Source organism: Pinus tabuliformis, chromosome 6 (genome assembly GCF_031772625.1).
Source record: "Pinus tabuliformis cultivar Carrire ecotype Pingquan chromosome 6, CPIR1, whole genome shotgun sequence".
NCBI classification, from domain to species: Eukaryota; Viridiplantae; Streptophyta; class Pinopsida; order Pinales; family Pinaceae; genus Pinus; species Pinus tabuliformis.
The window spans coordinates 865,478,691-865,501,230 of record NC_142292.1 but is presented as its reverse complement, the minus strand read 5'-3'; the positions used below and the strand labels follow the sequence as shown (position 1 = coordinate 865,501,230).

The 22,540-nt window shown below is 33.5% G+C and overlaps 2 non-coding genes across 2 annotated transcripts; both read left to right on the top strand.

The window, feature by feature from the left end:
• The first annotated feature begins 12,663 nt into the window (after positions 1 to 12,663).
• TRNAK-CUU (transfer RNA lysine (anticodon CUU)) lies at positions 12,664 to 12,736 on the top strand. Its single transcript has one exon. It is a non-coding gene; the product is annotated as a tRNA-Lys (tRNA).
• Positions 12,737 to 13,187: 451 nt separating this feature from the next.
• On the top strand, positions 13,188 to 13,261 carry TRNAI-AAU (transfer RNA isoleucine (anticodon AAU)). The gene has a single exon. It is a non-coding gene; the product is annotated as a tRNA-Ile (tRNA).
• Positions 13,262 to 22,540: the final 9,279 nt, after the last annotated feature.

Genomic DNA, 22,540 nt, shown 5'->3' with positions numbered 1-22,540 from the left:
TATTACATTTGTCCATAAATTTGTCTCCCATACAAAAAACCATAATCGTTGCATGTTGGGGAAAAATAAAACATTAACAGGTTCTTCTTTAGTGAAAGAACCATGCTATGATAGACCCAAGAAAAATGATAACAACAACCCATTCACACAATGGGGATCTATATTGATGGTGATCAATGATTTCTATTGCAGTGGACGTATTTTCAATATCTGCAGAGTGATTGATGGTCAAATATTGAAATTGACAACTCCAATTTATTGCTTCCTTATGAAGGGGTTTTAAATTGTCCTTCTGAACTTGATAGATGCCTTTCATTTGATTACATATCAACTCCAAGTTGGTGAAGACTTCAATATCATTGACATCATGTTGTTTTGCCTCTTTTAGCCCTTCAACAAGGGCAATGTAATATGCCTCATTGTTTGTCTTCATTCTAGTCACTTCTCTCTTTCCATGAAATAAATGATTTGTTGCCATATTGTAAAGGACAAATTTAACAACTGCTCGACCTGGATTTGGAAAGTAGGACACTTCAATGCATAAACACCACTTTTGCACCATTTTTTACACTTCAAAAACTTGAAAAATAAGATAACAATAAATTCATGTTAAACAAGTAGACAATTATCTATTTCTTAATACTCAACATGTTTTTTAGTCATATATAATTCAAAAAAGTAGATAATTTTTTTCACAAATTCAATGTAAGACTGACTGACAAATTTTGTTGGAGTATCAAAACCAAATTGAATGCTTTCGATATTGTTAGATATAAGTATCCCTATGACTGTTACAATGTCATATTTCCTACTAGTAGTTATAAGGTGGAGCTAGAAATTCAATTTCAGAGCTTGCAAGAATAATTTTCAAAACAATAAGATTTCTTAAGTGCACCGGTCTTAAAAAGTTCCTGCGTGCTCAGAAAGATAAATTAGTGCGATATATGTTGTCTGATGACGTTATGGGGTATATAGTGCAATTTAAGATAGCCTCACGACACCTTTTGATTATTTGAGTAGTTTCTCTGATTTACAATTCTTTCTTTGCAACATTATAACTAAAATTGAAATTAATGTTCAATCTGGTATTGTAACAAAATTAAACAGAAGATAGAATCACAATAATGGCAAAAATAAATAGCACAAAAGAATGCAAGTTATTTGGGATGCAAGCCTTTCCTTTAAGATGCAACTTCTTGCCTCATTCACTTTGAACATGGCGTTCCTCAAAGGAAAGATTCCTAAAACAACATGAACATATGCAATCCAATAAATCTTGGCCATGTTTTTTGAGGGTGACCATTTGCTAAGCAGGACTAGACTTGAATGGACCCAATATATATATATATATATATATATATATATATACATATATATATATATATTTATATCTATATATATATATATATATATATACATATATATATATATATAAATATATATATATATATATATATATACATATATATATATATATATATTTATATATATATATATAATATATATATATATATATATATATATATATATATACATATATATATATATATATATATATATATATATATTTATATCTATATATATATATATATATATATATATATATATATATATATATATATATATATATATATATATATAAGAGGCACATGACAAATGCATTCAATGACCCAAATGTATTATCTTGGCCAAGCTAAAGTCACGGTGGTTTTTCATTGGATTTCTTATCTAACTTGTAGGAGGTTAATACACCCAAGATGCACACCCTCTTTGACAGGCTCTAACATCTGACTAGATAGATGAAATTTTAAGGAAAGTAGATCATATGAATAATAGATAGATGAAATTTTTACAAGGAATTAGAGTGATAGATGACAAAAAATTTTATTTGGAGGGATAGAATATGGGGATCATGATGCAAGGGGATGAGATAAAATCATGCAAATGTAACTACTATTTTTTATTATGTAAGTTTTTCCTTATTGAAAAAAGTTTAAGACATTGCCAAAATTTGAATTGAATATGGATATGGAGTACAATGTAGGGCCTGGATGCTCATCACTTGGGTATGGAGCATTCATGGAGCATGGTCCTTTTAAACCCAAGGGACACAATGGTGAACTTTTGTGGAGAAATAAGTACTCTTGGAATACAGGTAACAACTTTGTTTTTTCTTGGATTGATTAGCAATAGTTTGGATGACTTGAAGGCTCAAACATAACTAGAAGCTAACTATATACCATGACATTTACCATGTGCAATTTTATTGATGACAGAAACAAACATGCTATATCTAGAGAGCCTAGTTGGTGTGGGGTTTTCTTATTCCAACACTAGTTCAGACTACCAGTATTATAACGATGCAATGACTAGTATGTTATTTGTTATCCATATTTCTTTCCTTTTGATTGCTGCAATGAAATATGTTCTTAGATTGATGATCATGATGACTGTAGTTTTTGGGAAATATTGAATAAGATTATAACTGAACAACAAGTGTGAAATAATGAAGCTGAAGACAACCTGCCTTTCCTTTTGAATTGGTTTGAGAAATTTCCGAAATACAGAGGTGTATATTTTTACATAACATGAGAGAGTTATGGAGCTATGACCTAGCGTTATCTTTTAACATATATGTACATTATGCTCACTTGTTATTTTAAGCTCTTTAAAACTGTTCATGTTGGTTGTCATGTATCTTGTTTAACACTAACTATGTTGGTTGATGTAATCTTGCAGGGCACTATGTTTCACAATTATTTTAGGATTCTTCCAATGATGTAGATTTTGTTTACATAAAGCTCATGTGATTATGGCATTCATTAACTACAAAGGGAGGGTCAACCGGGGCAACCTTCATAATGAATGTAGTTAATGAAAAAGTTAAGGGCTTTCATTTCTAATCATGTTATTGGGCAATCTCTATTAAACATGGGTTTTGCTTTCTATTTTAAGCTTGCTAGGCTCAAGGTCCAACTTCAAATGTAACTCCATTCTAGGTTAGTCTTGTAAGGCCTGTACCAAGGGTAAAATCACCAAGGAGATTTGAGTAATATTATGTTATTGAGAGAATGTGCATTTCATCGTGAAACAATGAGTTCTTTCTCATGGGGGGCTTTTGTTTTTATTGTTGTAATCAAATCTAATCTATTTATTTATCTATTAGTGCTCAATCCTTTGTATTGACATTTGCTTTGCCCCTTAAATTGCTTGCAGATGGGAAATCCTTTGTTAGACATAGATATCAGCATAAGCAATGATGAATTCTTGTGGTCACATGGTCTCATCTCAGATGCAACTTACCAACTGACATAGTCTATGTGCAACAATTCCAAAAGGTGTCACCTGGTTGTAAACAATACTGATTGTCCAGAGTGTTACTAAGCCAGGTCAATGTAATGCCTTATGTCAACTGGTTGTAACCAATACTGGATGACCCTCTATTCATATAAAATGATAAATTGGTTTATATCGACATAATAATTAATTAGTTTTGAGATGAATATGAGGTTGGGTCCATCACTGTGATGCCCAATCACTCAATCAATCTATTAGTTCTGAGATGAATATGAGGCTGGGTCCATCACTGTAATGCCCAATCACTCATCAAACTATTAGTTCTAAGATGAATATGAGGTTGGGTCCATCACTATAATGCCCAATCACTCATCAATCTATCGATCCCTAGCAATTGAGTTCCACAAGTATAAAGAGGCAGTTAAAAGTTTAGATTCATTGTAGTATATTTTTTCATGGAAGTTATTGTTTATAAGTTTTGAATACGTTTTCTCAAGTTCCTAGTGGGCTATGAATATGAATTGAACTGAATTGATTTGAGGGCTGTTGAGGGATATTTTGCTGATATGATAATTCTTGGTGTTATTATTTTTAGGTTCTTGATGAATTGAAACAGCTAGGTGGCATCACAATCCCTGTGGCAGTTGTGAATTGTGTTGTTTACGTGAGAGCAATGGTATATGTTCTCTTTCTGGGCATATTGGGAGGCCTGGAATTGGCAGGAGGGGCTCTCTCTATTGGCTTTACAAACATCACTGGCTATTCAATTCTCTTCGGCCTAGCCTCAGACAATCTGATGAAATGTTGCTCATATTGCTTTGCAAAGAAGCCGGGTTTTACATAGAACCGAGAATCCACGACCTAATCTTTGAGAGATTATATCTCTGCACAAATTTTTTTAAATAAACGTCGGATTAATATAATTTATGGAGTAAAAAGGGAAAAATATTTTGTAGGTCTATGCAGGAGCTAGAACTTTAAAAGATGCCCTAATTGCTACAAGAAATGTATTATATCTCTGCACAAATTTTTTTAAATAAACAACTCGACCGCTTCAAATGCAAAACTCGACTTGCCTTGTTTTGCAGTTCTGATCGCGAGATTGTGTCCGAGCTTAATGGAAAACAGGGAGCGATTTTTCCTCGTTTGCCTGATTAATCACTCGGTTTGAGATTTTGTATGGCAAATGTCGAGGAATGGTTTAGCCTGGTGTGAGAGTTGCGCTCTGCTTGTTTGAGAGTTCTGAAGGTAGGTGAGATCGCGCGCGGTTTTGGCCGTAGTTTGAAATCCGACCACCGACTCCAGACAGCTCATCGCCCGTGGCGCGATGTGACCAAGAATCGTCCGGATGGGAGGATCTGCAAGATGATACTCGGGCAGTTAATGTCGAAGGGTGGAAGGGTGGCGGCGGAATACGAGGTTGCCGAAAGGTGGTGGAGGGTGGCTTAAGGAATTACTGATTGCCGGAGCCGAAAGTGTTTCCAGCAGGAATGAAAACCGGGAAATTCCTCGGTCTAGTTAGACTACTCCCATATAAAATGGTATCCACAAGTCAAACATATCATCCACATGTCAAACAACTCATATAAAATGGTATCCACAAGTCAAACATATAGAAAAACTCATATAAAATGGCATCCACAAGTCAAAAAACTCATATAAAATGGTATCCACAAGTCAAACATATAAGTAAGGAATTGTATTTCACTTGTACTCCTTATATGCACAAGTCAAACAACTTAATCTACAAGGTTAATACTCTATTCCAACTCATATAAAATGGTATCCACAGGTCGAACAACTCATAAAAATATACTCGAAGAATTTCTTTCGGAATTCGGCAATTGTGGATTGTTTAAACTACAAGGTTAATACTCTATTCCAACTAATATAAAATGGTATCTACAAATCAAACAACTCATATAAAATGGTAGCCACAAATCATCCCCATGTCAAACAACTCATATAAAATGGTATCCACAAATCATCCCCATGTCAAACAACTCATATAAAATGGTATCAACAAGTCAAACATATAGATAATGGTATCCACAAGTCAAACATATGAATAAGGAATTGTATACCAGTGGTATTCCTTATATGCACAAAACTCTACTCGAAGAATTTCTTTCATAATTGTGGATTATTTTAACTACGAGGTTAATTACTCTATTCCAATTTATATACTCTAACTCTACTCAAAAAATTTCTTTCGAAATTGTGGATTATTTTAACTACGAGGTTAATTACTCTATTCCAATTCATATACTCTACTATGGTATTCATAAGTCAAAACACTTTATTCCAACTCATATAAAATGGCATTCACATCAAACATAGCTCTACTTGAAATATACTCTACTTTATTCCAACTCATATAAAATGGTATTCACATCAAACATAACTCTACTCAAAGAATTTCTTTCAGAATTGTGGATTATTTAAACTACGAGATTAATTACTCTATTTCAATTCATATACTCTACTCTGTTATTCATAAGTCAAAACACCTTTTTCCAACTCATATATTCTACTTTATTCCAACTTATATAAAATGATAATCACATCAAACATATACACAAGGAACTCTATTTTTTTTCTTTTAGTCAAACATATACATAAGGAACTCTATTTTTTGTTTTGTTTTAGTCAAACATATAGATAAGGAAGTTCTCACTTTTGATATTCCAATTCATATGAAATAATATTATAACAACTAAAACAACTAATATGAAATAGCATTATAACAACTATAAAAGTTTATATACCAGCCTTGATCCATCTAACTCCAGATTTATTAGTCGTTTTCGTTTTTATTGTATACGTAGCACAAACCTCTACTTTAATAATTTCTCTTAGAATTTGACAATTGTGAATTGTTTAAACTACGAGGTTAATTACTCTATTCTATTCCAACTCATATAAAATGATATTCACAAGTCAAACATATAGATAAGTAAACTGTATTTTTTTCTTTTAGTCAAACATATAGATAAAGAAACTCTATTTTTTTCCTTTTAGTCAAACATATAGATAAGGAAATTCTCACCTTTGATATTCCAACTCATATGAAATAACATTATAACAACTAAAATAGATAGATAGGAATTACAAAAGTTTATATACCAACCCCATCTAACTCTAGATCTATCAGTTGTTTTCATTTTTCTTGTATACCTACCAGAAAACCCTACTTTAATAATTTCTCTCAGAATTCGACAATTGTGGATTGTTAAAACTACGAGTTTAATCACTCTACTCTATTCCAACTCATATACTCTACTGTATTCCAACTCATATAAAATGGTATTTACAAGTCAATAGATAAGGAAACTCTATTTTTTTCTTTTAGTGAAACATATAGATAAGGAAGTTCTCACCTTCCATATTCAAACTCATATGAAATAACATTATAACAACGCAAACAGATAGATAATAATTACAAAAGTTTATATAGCAGTCTAGATCCGTCAAGATATATGAAATCAAATCCCTCGAAACACAAACCTTTCCTCAAATTATTAATCCAAAGTTATTAAATCTAATAATATTAATATTGATATTAGATTTAATATTAATAGTGATATTAATATCAATATTTTAATTTTAATCTTAGATTTAATGATTTTTTATATAGTACGATAACAAAATTTATAATAAAACTACATCAAATTAATATTTTTAAATATTACAATTTTAACGTCGAAATATTTATGTCTTTAAAGAAATTAATATATCCATAAAATATGATTTTTCCTTTTAAATATTTATTTTACAAATATTTAATAAAAAATATATTAAAAAATTCGTTTTTTTATATCGAATAGTATTACAATTTTTTTTTATTTATTTATATGCTTATTTTCATTTTTTTCGACGAACATTAATTATTTTTATTTTTATTATTATATTATTGGAAACGTAACATACACGTCTTCATACTTGAATTGTAGAATACACCTATCAGTGGAATTTTATATGTTTCATGAATACACTAAATTATATATGTTTTCTTTTAATATCCTTTCACCTTAGTTAATGCTCTTTCATCTAAGTATCACCATAAATAAATAGATTCCACTGTTAAACCATATACTCATTTACTTTACTGATGTTAGATAATAAATTATTTTCACCCCATTTTAACACAACATTATTTTATTTAAATCTAAAGCTACAATCCTCTACCAAAGCCTAAAAGGTACCTCATTTCTTCGGGGTTCTTTCTCTTTCAAAATTAGTCTCACTTTAGGAGACGATATTTAGGTTCGTAGAAAATAAGTTAAGTTCATTCATGGTGTGGGGACTTATGGGGAGTTTTATAGCCCAAAAAAAAACTTAAAAGTCATTTTATTCAATTTAAATTTTATTTCTCATATAATTTTGTATTTAGTATATGTTTAGATTTAATTATTATTTTTATTGGCATGTTTCAAGGTAAATAGTTCTTATTCTAATGGGATGGTATGGTATTAAGGAAGAGTTTGACAACTAAATGAAGGGAAGGGATTTGACACCGAATAGGTAAAATTGTGTCTTCACCATGGATGGATAAAATGGAGTAAAGATTGTGGTACTTTCAATTGAAGCCTGATAGGCTCATAAAGTTGGAAAAATCATGTTATTGCTATTTGGTCTTATGTTTATTCATGGCCTGCGTGTCATCCCAGGGATAATTACAAATTGTAAGGGCTTCTAGAGTCTCTTTGTTGAGGTGGAAGATAGGAGCACTAGAGTCCACACATTCAGAGAATACTACATATGGGGTAAAAGAAAATGAAATCGGGGCAGGGGACCCCTGTTCAATTCCATAGGAACATGGGGTGATTTGATGAATAAAGATATGGAACAAGCACATGGTGGTTCCAACAATGACAAAGTCAAGGGACACTAATCATAGAAATGAGTTCTCAATGATTCCATTTGATGAAAATAACAAGTCTTCAAAATTATTGGTCCCTTGGAACTTGAAAGGTAAAATTGTGAACAATATTCTCATTGGGTTTCTCAAGAGGAGGTCCAATTTCAAAGGAATTAAGACAATGTACGATGGTGAGGGCATCCCAAAACCAAGATAACTTTGAACAATGATGAGAATAATGGCCATAAGTATAAAAAAAACACATGGATGGTTAGTACACCATGATTTAATATTCTTTGTCCATGACCAAGAGAGAGAAGCATGTACAACCAATGTGGATGGTTTAGGTCTAGATCACTGGAATGAAAGAGGTTTGGTAACTCTACAAGTGATGGGAAATTATTGGTTGCATGGTTGGTGAGATCACATAAAGCACACAAACAGATAGTTCTAAGTGTGAGGGTTAAGGTGGCCATAACTTATCCAAAGATAGTGGTGCCGTTAACTTTCTTGGGTTCTCCCCTGGCCATGGCCACTCTCCAAGACTTGGTAGTGACCTGTTGGGCCTGTGTAGATTCCTTAGAGGACATAGGGGCAACACCTGCAAGTTGCATAGGTGATAAAACCAAATGAGGAGTCAGTGATGAAAGCATAAAAGGGGTTGGAGGATCCCAGTACCACATTAGGATCCCTAAAGTGAGATTAAGACAATTTAAGGTAGCCATCACGGGGATACTTAGTACCCTTGGAGGAAAAAACAAGAATGGGACTTGAGAAAAGGGAGGTCGGTAGGTTAGATTCTCTCACTATGATGGTGTTGTGGATGAGGCACTAGATGAAGAAGGTGTTGAGATGAAAATTTCTTAGGACGTTGTCACCGTATAAACATTGGATGGACCAAGATGTGTCACTATTAGCAAAGGACTATGATAAATTCCAAGAAATTTTAAATCTTTCAATATTTTGGGATAAACATTGGTGAATGCGGAAATGCATAAATTCTCATCCATAGAAGAAAAGACATATATCCATGTCCTAAAAGGATGTTGTAATCCAATGGGGCCCTTACAACCTCCACATCAACAAGAGCTTACTTTCTAGCTAACTAAATGGGTGCATTTTGATACAACCCTTTGGGTTTGGAGGGTCAACCATCATACGCAAAAAAGGTAATGATAGATGGCACAAGATTAAGAGATCCTTACTTCCTACCATTTGGTAGAATTCTTGCATTTCTTAACTCAAAAATATATTGTACAAAAGCCAGAAGTTACAAACAGAAAAGTGCAAAACAAGAAATGCTTTAAAACCATTATTACTATTATTTTGCAAGAGTTAGAACAGGGGATTTTGAGTGTAATTGTCAAGAATTTAATTTTAGCATCTTATATAATGATTTGACCACTAATATATGAGAATTCAAATTAGAGAGGAATACCCAAGGTTTCATATGCAATTGAATTTGTTCCACTAACGAAAGGGGTTACAAAAAGAGAAAAAAAAGGTTGCATTTTAGAAAATAAATGTGGCCTATTAGCTTAGTTAGTTAGAGATTCATGCTAATAACGCAAATGTTGTATGTTTGAGACCCACACATGCTAGGAATATTTATGTTAGTTTATCCCTCCCACAAAACTAGAAATATAGATAAGGATCCATTTTTGTTTATCCCTTCCAAAGAACTAGAAATAAAGATAATGATTTATTTTTGTGTATACCTCCTACAAAAATAAGTTTTAGAAATATAGATAAGTTTTATTTTATATCTTTTTTCTCTAACATCCCTCCACCCTTCAATTTTATTTGTTGATGCCCTTTCATCTATCACTCTAGTTAAATATATTCCACTCTTAAATTAAATTTATTTGCTTTGGATAAGAAAATATTTTCACCCTATGATACCACACCGTTACTTCGATTCCAAAGATATCAAGGTCTTAGGCGTACCTCATTTCATTGGGGTTATTTCTTATTTATAATTGTACCTTCATATTTAGGAGATGATATCCAGGTTAAAAAAGAAAAAAGAAAAAATGGACCATTGAAGATAAAGTTAAGCTCATTCATTTTAATCTAGGAGGTGTAGATTAGTTGGTTAGTGTGGAATTGAGTCCCTATCTCATGGGGAGAGGTTGAGGGTAGGAGCCACTTGTTAAGGATAAAAAACTATCACGCATGGTGTTCAGGCTTAGCACAACGTCACACAATCCTAGTGAAAACATCCCACAAGTAGATAGATTATTCTTCCATCTCACATAAGGGTTGACCCCAACCTAAGCACAACCTAGCTTGGAAAAAAATAAAATAATCATGGTGATGGACACATTGAATTTTCATATCTATAGAAAAAATAGAATTAATTTACTTGGGCTAGGTTTTACATTCATTAACACGAGTTTCTCGTATCAACTTATATGGCTATACACCTTGAATTATAAGATTTATAAATGTGCATTTTTTTTGGTAAATTTCAAGGTAAATATAGATTTTATTCTAATGGCATGGTATCAAGGGAGATTTTGACAACTAAAATGAAGGGAGGGGATTTGGCACTCAATAGATAATATTACCTCTTCACCATAGATGAGATGAAAATGAGTAAACCCTTTGGAAAATGTCACTAATGTCCAATAGGTTCATAAATATGGGAAGAGAATGTAATGCCATTTGGTATTGTGGTTCCCCATTCATCCCATGGATAATTAGAAGTTGTAAAGGATTCTATCATTATTTCATGAGGTGGAAGATAGGAGCACTAGAACCCGCATATTCAAGCAAAACCATAGAGAGGGTAAAAGAAGGTGACGGAGGGGTAGGGGACCCCTAATCAATTAGTTGAGAACTTTCCCTTACATAAGATATTTTGACTAATAAAGATATGGAATAGGTAGATGATGGTTCCAACAATGGTGGAGTCAAGGAGACAACAACGATAGAATGACTTCTCCAGTGATTACATCTTATGAAAATTTCAATTCTTCAGAAGATATTGGTCCCATGGAAGTTGAAAGGGTAAAAAATGACAATATTCTCATTGGGTTTCCCAGGAGGAGGTCCAATTTCAAAACTTGGCTTACCTTATACTTCTTGAAAAAACTTTGGATGTCAAAGGGAAACATCATCCAAAATAAGTGTGGGATTATCCTTTATAATGCAATCAAGATGATGAACACTGGTAATTGCACCACAAATCACATGCATGGTTAGTACACAAGGATTGAATACTCTTTGTTAATGTTCTATATAAAGAATGTAACACCCTCCTCCCACATCTACCCAAGTAACCAACCAACCGGGGTAAACATGCGATGAGAGGCTACTATGGTTGGATTCGACCTCCTATGTGACCTTAAGGAAATGGAATCAATGGAAACACAACAAACAGACCTTCCACATCAGCTACAGGACCCCTAAGAACCATGCCAACACTTCAGGTAGCTTGCCCCTGGGTCCCACTGAAACTTCTAATCACTTTCCCTCTAGACACTCTCATGCTATGGACATGCCAACATCCAGGGACCTCTGGACACTCTCACAAGCCTGCATGCCAGCGTGCAGGGACCAATTTGTCTAGTTTTGTGCTAGTGTCCCGGGATTTGAGCCACTTTTTCTGACCTAGAGCCTAGGTCACTACCCAGAATGGAATGATATCTTAAGATCAGTAAAATAACAGGGAAACAATGAAGTAGAAGCAATGAGTTAAACAATCCCTTAACTAGACCCCTACTAGCCATGACAGGCATTTCGTCAAAGATATCGCAAGCATGTCACAAACATGTAATCTACAGGTGTAAACAAAAAAATTAGGCATAGGGATCTCATACTTATCTGAGAATTGCTAAGAACCATTGTTCCCTCATGTCTTTTGCTGCATTATCATCTATTAAGTCATAGATACATTGTCCATTCATTTACAGGTAAAAACATATTGAGATCCATACATAGCTGTTGTCATAAAACATACATATAACCAACATAGTAACAACATAAATACCATAAACATATTAGCCATAAAATCCACATATAAACCAGTACATTTATACATGAGAACCAAGGGAATGAATTTCTCATTAATGAAGGCAAGAACCAACCGGAGATCGGACTACCACGTTCCACTCGACCATAGATTGGTTAAGCCAAGTCTCTGTTCAGCCAATCACCCCCGTGCCATATTCCAAGCATGAATGTGGGACTCATAACCAACCGAAAAGAACCAAACAAGCATGGATGCTACCAGAGTTCTCCACCTACAGCGTGAGGAATTTGAGAAGTTAATAAATATTATATATAGTTTATAATATAAACAAAGTAACCAAATGCATCTTTAATTTCCAAGAATAACCAAATAAGAGGTCATAATTATAATAACCAAAACAATAGGAAAGCGATTAATGCCTAAATATAAAAGGTATGTATTTGTTCAATCGAGGCGGTATGTTGCAGAGAACGTTCGGACCTGTGGCATCTATCACTGTGAAAATGACGCTTTCCACTCGTCTCCATCAGCCCGTCTAGCTCAGTTGGTAGAGCGCAAGGCTCTTAACCTTGTGGTCGTGGGTTCGAGCCCCACGGTGGGCGCCTTAGGTTTGGTTTTGATAATTTCGTATAATCATATCCAGGTATCGCGTGAATTTCGGTGTTTTGAGTAAAACTGGTAGCGAGCTTTTGCATGGGACCCTATTTATCTCTTCAAAACAAAAATCCAACAACAAACTTTCTTACTGTTTGGCACACTTTGTGCATTTCTTAACTCAAGAATGTACTGTACAGACGACAGAAATTACAAAGGGAGAAGTACAAATCAAAACAGGAGACTCTCTAAAGCAATTATTTGTATTATTGTGAGGGTGTTATTAGACCAGAAGATTTTGAGTGTAATTTTGAAGAATTAAGTCTTACCATCTTATACAATGATTTGAGCAGTATCAGTTGGATTTGAAAGCGGGGAAAGGACATGGGGTTTCGTGCAATTAAATTTATTCCAATAACCAAAAGAACAAAATTGGTCGTCCTTAAAACTGGGACATGTGGCCTATTAGCTCAGTTGGTTAGAGCGTCGTGCTAATAACGCGAAGGTCGCAGGTTCGAGACCTGCATAGGCCACTTTCTGCGTTCTTTGCATTTTGAGCACAAAACAAAACTCTAGTTGAAAAATAATAATTTCTTTTGGAATTTAGCACAAAACAAAACAAAATTCTAGTTGAAGAATAATAATTTCTTTCGGTATTGAGCACAAAACAAAATAATTTCTTTTGGAATTGAGCACAAAACAAAACAAAATTTTAGTTGAAGAATAATAATTTCTTCCGGTATTGAGCACAAAACGAAACAAAATTCTAGTTGAAGAATAATAATTTCTTTTGAAGAATAATAATTTCTTTCGGAATTGAGCACAAAACAAAACAAAATTCTAGTTGAAGAATAATAATTTCTTTCGGAATTGAGCACAAAACAAAACAAAATTCTAGTTGAAGAATAATAATTTCTTTCGGAATTGAGCACAAAACAAAACTCTAGTTGAAGAAGAATAGTAAGAATTTCTTTCGGAATTGAGCACAAAACAAAACTCTACTTGAAGAATAATAAGAATTTCTTTCAGAATTGAGCACTCGCTGTTTTCCTTTCCTTTTGAGCACAAAACTTTTACTCGAAGAATAAGAATTTCTTTTCCTTTCCTTTTGAGCACAAAACTTTTACTTGAAGAATAAGAATTTCTTTCGGAATCGTGGATTCCCTACTTGAAGAATAAGAATTTTTCTCAGAATTGAGCACTCGCTGCTTTCCTTTCCTTTTGAGCACAAAACTCTACTTGAAGAATAAGAATTTCTTTCGGAATCGTGGATTGTGGATTGTTTAAACTACCTTATAAGCACAAAACTCTACTCGAAGAATAAGAATTTATGTGGATTGTTTAAACTACAAGGTTAATTACTCTATTCCGATCCATATACTCTAAAAGGACAAACCTCGGATTGTTTAAACTATCTTATAAGCACAAAACTCGGATTGTTTAAACTATCTTATAAGCACAAAACTCGGATTGTTTAAACTATCTTATAAGCACAAAACTCTATTCGAAGAATAAGAATTTATGTGGATTATTTAAACTACAAGGTTAATTACTCTATTCCAATTCATATACTCTAAAAGAACAAAACTCTACTCGAAGAATAAGAATTTCTTTTGGAATCATGGATTATTTAAACTACCTTATAAGCACAAAACTCTATTCGAACAATAAGAATTTCTTTTGGAATCATGGATTATTTAAACTACCTTATAAGCACAAAACTCTACTCGAAGAATAAGAATTTCTGTGGATTATTTAAACTACAAGGTTCATTACTCTATTCCGATTCATATACTCTAAAAGGCCAAAAATCTACTCCTTTTAAGCACAAAACTCTACTCAAAGAATACGAATTTCTATGGATTATTTAAACTACAAGGTTAATTACTCTATTCTAATTCATATACTCATATACTCTGGTATTCATAAGTCAAAAAACATTGTATTCCAACTCATATACTCTGGTATTCATAAGTCAAAAAACACTGTATTCCAACTCATATACTCTACTCTGGTATTCATAAATCAAAACATTGTATTCCAACTTATATACTCTACTATGTTATTCATAAGTCAAAACACTTTATTCCAACTCATATACTCTCCTTTATTCCAATTCATAAGTCAAAACACTTTATTCCAACTCATATCCTCTACTTCATTCTAATTCATAAGTTGAAACATTGTATTCCAACTCATATACTCTACTCGTATTCATAAGTCAAAACACTTTATTCGAACTCATATACTCTACTCTATTCCAACTCATATAAAATGGTATTTACAAGTCAAACATATAGACAATGAAACTCTATTTTTTTCTTTTAGTCAAACATATAGATAAGGAAGTTCTTACCTTCCATATTCCAACTCATATGAAATAACATTATAACAACCTAAACAAATAGATAAGAATTACAAAAATTTATATACCAACCTAGATCCATTTAACTCCAAATCTATCAAATCAAATCCCTCGAAACAAAAACCTTTCCTCAAATTATTAATCCAAAGTTATTAAATCTAATAATATTAATATCGATATCAATATAAATATCACTATTATATTTAATAATTTTTTTACATGGCATGATAACAAAAGTTATAATAAAACTACATCAAATTAATATTTTTAAATATTACAATTTTAACGTGGAAATATTTATGTTTTTAAAGATATTAATATATCATAGGATATGGTTTTTCTTTTAAAAAATCATTTTACAGATATTTAATTAAAATATTAAAATATTTTGGAGCAGGATTTGCAATTTTTTTTATATTGAATTGTATTACACTTTTTTGTTTATTTATATGGTTATTTTCATGTTTGTTTTCCCAAAACATTAATTATTGTTATTTTTATTATTCTTTTATTAAGAACTTGACATACACAATCTCTCATACTTGAGTTTAAAAATACACCTCTCAACTCAATTATATATGTTTTCTTTTAATATCCTTTCCCTTCATAATCTTTCATCTAAATATCACCAATAAGTAAATAGATTCCACTATTAAACCATATACTCAGAGGTTAGATAATAAATTATTTTCACCCTGTTATAACACGACATTATTTTATTTAAATCTAAAGCTATAATCCTCTACCAAAGCCTAAACGGTACCTCATTTCTTTGGGGTTCTTTCTCTTTCAAAATTGGTCCGTCACTTTAGGAGATGATATTTAGGTGTGTAAAAATTCTTTCGGTCATAGAAAATATGTTTAAGTTCATTCATGGCATGGGGACATATGAGGAGTTGTATATAAAAAAAAAACTTAAAATCTTTTTATTCAATTTAAATTTTACTTCTCATATAATTTTGTGTATTTAGTTATATGTTTAGATTTAATTATTATGAAAGATTTACAATTGTGAATTATATGATTAAATATTATTTTAAATAATAAGATTTATAATCTTGATTTTTATTGACATGCTTCCAGGTAAATAGTTTTTGTTCCAATAGGGTGGTATCAAGGAAGAGTTTGACAACTAAATGAAGGGAGGGGATCTGACACTCAACAAGTAAAAGTGTGTCTTCAACATGGATGTATAAAATGGAGTAAACATTGTGGTAGTTTCAATTGAACCCCGATAGGGCCATAAAATTGGAAAAAATATGTTATGTTATTTGGTATTATGTTTATTCATGGCCTGTATGTCATCCCATGGATAATTACAAATTCTAGAGTCTCTTTGTCGAGGTGGAAGATAGGAGTACTAGAGTCCACACATTCCTGGAACACTACATATGGGGTAAAAGAAGGTGAAACAGGGGCAGGGGACACCTAATCAATTCCAAAGGAACATGGGGCGATTTGATGAATAAATATATGGATTTAGTAAATGGTGGTTCCAACAATGATGAGGTCAAGGGACACTAATCATAGAATGAGTTCTCAATGATTCCATTTAATGAAAATGACAAGTCTTCAAAATTAGTGGTCCCAGGGTCTTGTATCACTTTATATGGTTATACTAAGGTGTTATAGAAGATATAAAATTGTGAATTATATGATTAACTATAACCTTGAATTATAATATTTATAACTGTGATTATTTTTTGTATATTTCAAGGTAAATATAGATTTTATTCTAATGACATGGCATCAAGGGAGAGTTTGAAAACTAAAATGAAGGGAAGGGATTTGGAACTCAATAGGTAAGATTACCTCTTCACCATGGATGAGGTGAAAATGAGTAAACCCTTTGGCAATTTTCACTGATGTCCAATAGGCCCATAAAGCTAGGAAGAGCATGTAATGTCATTTGGTCTTGTGTTTCGCATGCCATCCCATGGATAATTAGAAGTTTTAAAGGATTCTATGATTATTTCATGAGGTGTAAGATAGCAGCACTAGAACTTGCATATTCAAGCAAAATCATAGAGAGGGTAAAAGAAGGTTATGTAGGGGTAGGGGACCCCTAATTAATTACATGAGAACTTTCCCTTACATAAGATATTTTGAAAAATAAATATATGGAACAAGTAGATGGTGGTTCCAACAATGATGGGGTCAAGGAGACAACAATCATTGAATGACTTCTTTAGTGATTCCATCTTATGAAAATGTCAAGTCTTCAGAAGATAGTGGTCTGATGGAAGTTGAAAGGTTAAAAATGTGTAAAATATTCTCATTGGGTTTCCTAAGAGGAATCCCAATTTCAAAACTTGGCTTACCTTATACTTCTTGAAAAAAAATTGATGTCAAAGGGAAACATCATCCAAAATATTTGTAGGATTATCCTCTATAAATAAATCAAGATCATGACCATTGGAAATTGCACCACAAAGCACATGAATGGTTGGTACAAAAGGATTAAATACTCTTTGTTAATATTCTAGAGAAATAAACCTATACAACCAAAGTGGATGGTTTAGGTTCTAAATAATTGAGGATAAATAAGTCTAATAACTTTGGTAGCATTGGAAAATTATTAGTTGCATGGCAAGTGAGATCACATAAAACACATAGATAGATAGTTCTAGGTGTGGGGTTGGGGTGGCCATAGATTTTCCAAATATATTGGTGTCCATACCTTCTCAGGTTTCCCTTGGCCACATCTACTCTGATAAACTCGATGGTGATTCACCGGGCATGTGTAGATTCCTTAGAGAACATAATGATAACACCGGCGGGTTGCACAGGTATTAAAACCAAATGAGGAGTTGGTGCCGAAAGTGTCAAAGGGGTTGGAGGATCCAAGTACCACAGTACGATACATAAAGTGAGATTTGGACAATTTAAGGTAATCATAATGGGGATACTTACTACCCTTATAGGGAAAAGCAAGAATGGGACTTAAGCAAAGGGAGGTAAGTAGGATGGATTGTCTCAACATGATGGTGTTGTGGATGAGGTAATAGGTGAAGAAGTTATTGAGATGACAAGTTGTGATCAGGTGCTCAAAATTATGCTAACAAATTAAAGTGTTATAAATTTGTTAAAATTAGCTTAAGATCAAAGAGCTCGTCATTCTGAACCCAATAGTGTGAACGAAACTCAAATCTGAGCTCGTATGCAGAAGTTGGAGCAAGTGAAAGTTCAAGTTTGACTTGTCTACATGGCAAGATTGGATGATGTGGAAAGGTCTTCAGTGAATGAAGATGCGCCCAATGGCAGGTTGCCATTGGCCCCCGCATATCACAAATCATAGTCGCAGCCAAATCGTGTTAAAAATTAGCCCCGAGTAGGGAAGGGTTGCAGTGCGATAAGGCAATCACAAATCACAACCGAAATCGGTGAAGGGAAGGCGTTCAAAAATTGACTGGAATTGTGATGCGATGGATTGCAATCAAAGATCGACAAAGGGAAGGTGTTTCAGAATCGACCCCTAGTGAATTCGGGTTGCGATGCGATATCACAATTGCATATCGCAATAGAGCAGACCTACATATTGTTACTCGCCGATACCCTGCTGATTACGAAAATCGATGGTTCCCGGATGTGATGCCACTATAGGTTCCAGTTTATACTCTCGTCCGGTCCACCTTATTGCAATCACAAATCACCCGTTTTATTCACAGACCATAAGCCGACAACACTTGGTAATTTCAATTTGCGATTCAGCCGACATGTTATGGCCCGCCATGCGACGAAATTTTCCCCCAGTTAGTGGATTTTAGACTGAATTTGATGGTTAGTGGCTAAAAAAGGGGAATTTGTTGAGCAAATTGTGGGAGAACTGGGAGAGGTAATAACTTCTTCAGTTATTATCCAAATTAGGGGCAAAAAGAGTCAATCCTAGTAGTTTTGGCTATTTTGAACTCATTGTGACATGTTTCAGAGGCATTTGAGCATTGAAAACACACTTTTGTTGTAATTATGGGCATAATAGAGAGGCCCAAGAATTGGAAGCTGGACCAAGGAGACATAGTCCAGGAGGGGTGAAATCCTCATCAAATATCCGCGTTGTGTGTTGTATTTTGATGTTCTTTGTTGTTATTTTGTTGTTGTTCAACTTATGTTTTATGTTAAATTGTTTATAACATTTACATAAGAAACTCTCATGGGAATCAATTAATTGAGCAAAAATGTTGAATCCTTAAGCACTTGATAAGAAAATGATAATAATATTGGTTTTTAATCTGAATGGGGAATTAGCACAACATTACTAATCTACTCCATTTCAAATCAAGTTGGTATCAGAGCACTGGTTTTTGCTTACTAGATTTGCTTGTGCAAAGAAGGAGTATTGTTTGCTAGTTTTGTGTCATGCTAACAAGGTTAAAACTCAAAAGAGGAGAAGGGAAGCTGGTTGAAAGCCCTGTAGTTGGCTCAAGTGGAAGAAGAGCAAGGTTTCCAAAGTCTTATACACCAATACATCCTCAAGTTGTAGAAGTTGCAGTTGAGTCTTCAGAGACCATGTCTCATGAAGGAGAACCTACCATGACCGATGATGAAAGAGCATTCAGAAAGGCTTTCTTTGATATGAAAGAGATGGTTAAGGTCCTTTATGAAGAGAGGAATAGTAGATTGCAAGGAGAAAGTTCCAAACCTCCCAATGGAGAAGGTTCTTTAGGAGAAGGTAATGGAAAAAGAGGTAATGGAAAAGGAGGTAATGGGAATGGAGACAAACCTCCACACTCTCCACCATCTTCTTCATCTTCTTTTTCACAAGCATATTTACCCTCTTCAACTAATACAATCCTTACTCATACTCATCATCATTCTTCAAAAGGAACTAGTAAATCACATTTTCTAAAACTTGATGTTAAATTCGAGTTGCCCATGTATAATGGAGAAGTTAATGCATAAAAGTTGGATAAATGGATTTGTCAGTTGGAGGTGTATTGTAGAATTTAGAGCCTTCAGAGGACGATATCAAAATTCAGTTGGATTCATTGAGAATGGAGGGTGCAACACTCATTTTGTGGGAAGCAAGGACTCAAGATGAGATAAAAAAACATGGTAAGACCTCTATTACTTGGTTTGATTTCATTATTGCTATAAAAAGACAATTCTACCCTTTAGCTCATATGCAAAGAGCTTTCATGAATTGGAAAAATTTCAGACAGTTAAAAGGTCAAAATATGTAAGAGCATACTCAGGAGTTTAGAAGAAGAGCTCTTATGTTAGGAGTAGACTTGCAGTCACAAGATACTTTGCTGAAATACATAGGATGGTTGAATATCTATCTTTGACACACTATTATTATGTTTAATCCCACGAATCTTGATGAGGTATGTGTTCAATCTACACACCTCGAAGCAAGAGGGAAAAATGTACAAGAATAAGGTAATAAGAAGCCATTCTAGAGTGGTGAAAAAGGAAATAAATCTAAAGGAAACCAAAAGAAAAATTCTTTTGTTAAGAAAGAAGGGGAGAAACCCGTGTGCAAGAATTGTTCCAAAGAGGGCCATGATGAAGTGCATTTCTGGAAGCTTCATTCGGAATTAAGACCAAATAAATTTAACAATAAAGGGAAATAGAAGACAAACATTGTTGTACAAAAAGACTTGGGTTCTGACTCATGAGATGAAACAAATATTGTAGCCACAACCACTAAAGGAAAAGTCATGGCAAAAACAAGCAAAGAGGAAGTTGTGGAAAGCACCAGCGTAGAAAATAACTCCAACAATGCTTTAAATGAAGAAAACATAATTGAGTTGTTCCATATCAAAGTTATTTCCAAACACACCAAGATTGATACACTATTCGATAATGGATCCCAGGAAAATTTAATTTCTACAGACTTGGTCAAGAAGTTGAATTTGGAAATTGTGCCTCATCATAAACCGTATCCGTTGGGTTGGATAACCAAGGATGAAAATCTTTAGGTCACAACGAAATGTGTTTTCAGGTTTTCTATTACTGCCAATTTCATTGGATATTTCTGGAATTGTGTTAGGAAGCCCGTATATGTATGACCGGAAAGCTGATTTCCATAGATTTGAGAACAAATATCATTTGTTCAAAGATGGAGTGGAGTATATTGTGAGAGCCCATCATAGAAAGCTTAATATGTCTTTAGAAAGCGCAAGGCAAATGAAGCGACTGGTCAATTCCAGCAAGAATCTTGTGCTCCTTATGATCAAGTAGAAGAATGCACAGAGCGTGAATCCTTTGCAGGCTGTGAAATGAAGCTAACAGTTGAATTGGTTGATGTGGCCAATCAATATGGAGATGTGTTTCAAGAACCAAAGGGATTGCCACCAAAAAGGGGAATTCAACACAAAATTTAGCTATAACAAGACTGTCCACTCCCGAATATCAGTATGTATCGAATGTCAACTATGGAAAGTTTAGAAATTAATAAAAAAGTCTAGGAATTGTTAGATAAAGGTGTAATTCGTCCCTCTACTTCGCCATGTTGTTCACCAAATGTTTTGGTACCCAAGAAAGATGGAACCTGGCGCATGTGCGTAGATTATCGAGATTTGAATAAAATTACCATAAAGAATTAATACCCACTTCCCAAAATAGATGATTTGCTAGATCAGTTGAAGAATGAAAAATATTTCACTAAATTAGACTTGAGAAATGGATATCATCAAGTTAGAATAACTGAGAAGGATATTTGGAACACTGATTTTAAAACCAAACAGAGATTGTTTGAGTGGCTGGTTATGCCTTTCGGTCTTTGCAACGCTCCAGCTACATTCATGATAGTTATTAATGATGTTTTAAGATCCTTTCTTGATGAGTTTGTAATTGTCTATTTAGATGATATTTTGATATTCAGCAAATCACAAGAAGAGCATGCCAAGCATTTGAGGAAAGTGTTGGATGTCTTGAAAAAATAACAGTTATTTCTAAATATGTCTAAATGTGAATTTGGGAAAACTTCCTTAGTGTATTTGGGCCACATAGTTGGAGGAGGTGAGCTGAAAATTAACCCCTCTAAAGTTTCGGTCATTTTGAAATGGCCAATAACCAAATTGGTCACAAAAGTAAGGAGTTTTCTGGGAGCAGCGCAGTACTGGAGGAAGTTCATCGCCAATTTCTTTTCCATAACAACTCCACTACATGCTTTGACCAATGTGAAGGTTGTCTTCCAGTGGGGAGGCAAACAACAAAAAGCATTCGATGCTTTAAAACAAAAGATCACTTCAGCCCCAGCTTTAGCATTGCCGGATTTGAAACAACCATTTGAAATACAAATAGATGCAAGTGACTATGCCATGGGTGCAGTTCTTTTACAACATGGTAAGCCCATTTCATTTCATTTGAGATTTTTAATGGTGCTTTTATTAACTATCCTACATATGATAAACAACTTTACGCATTGATGCAAATGTGAAGAAATGGAAGCATTACTTAATGGCAAAAGAAACCATTATTCACACCGATCATCAACCTTTTC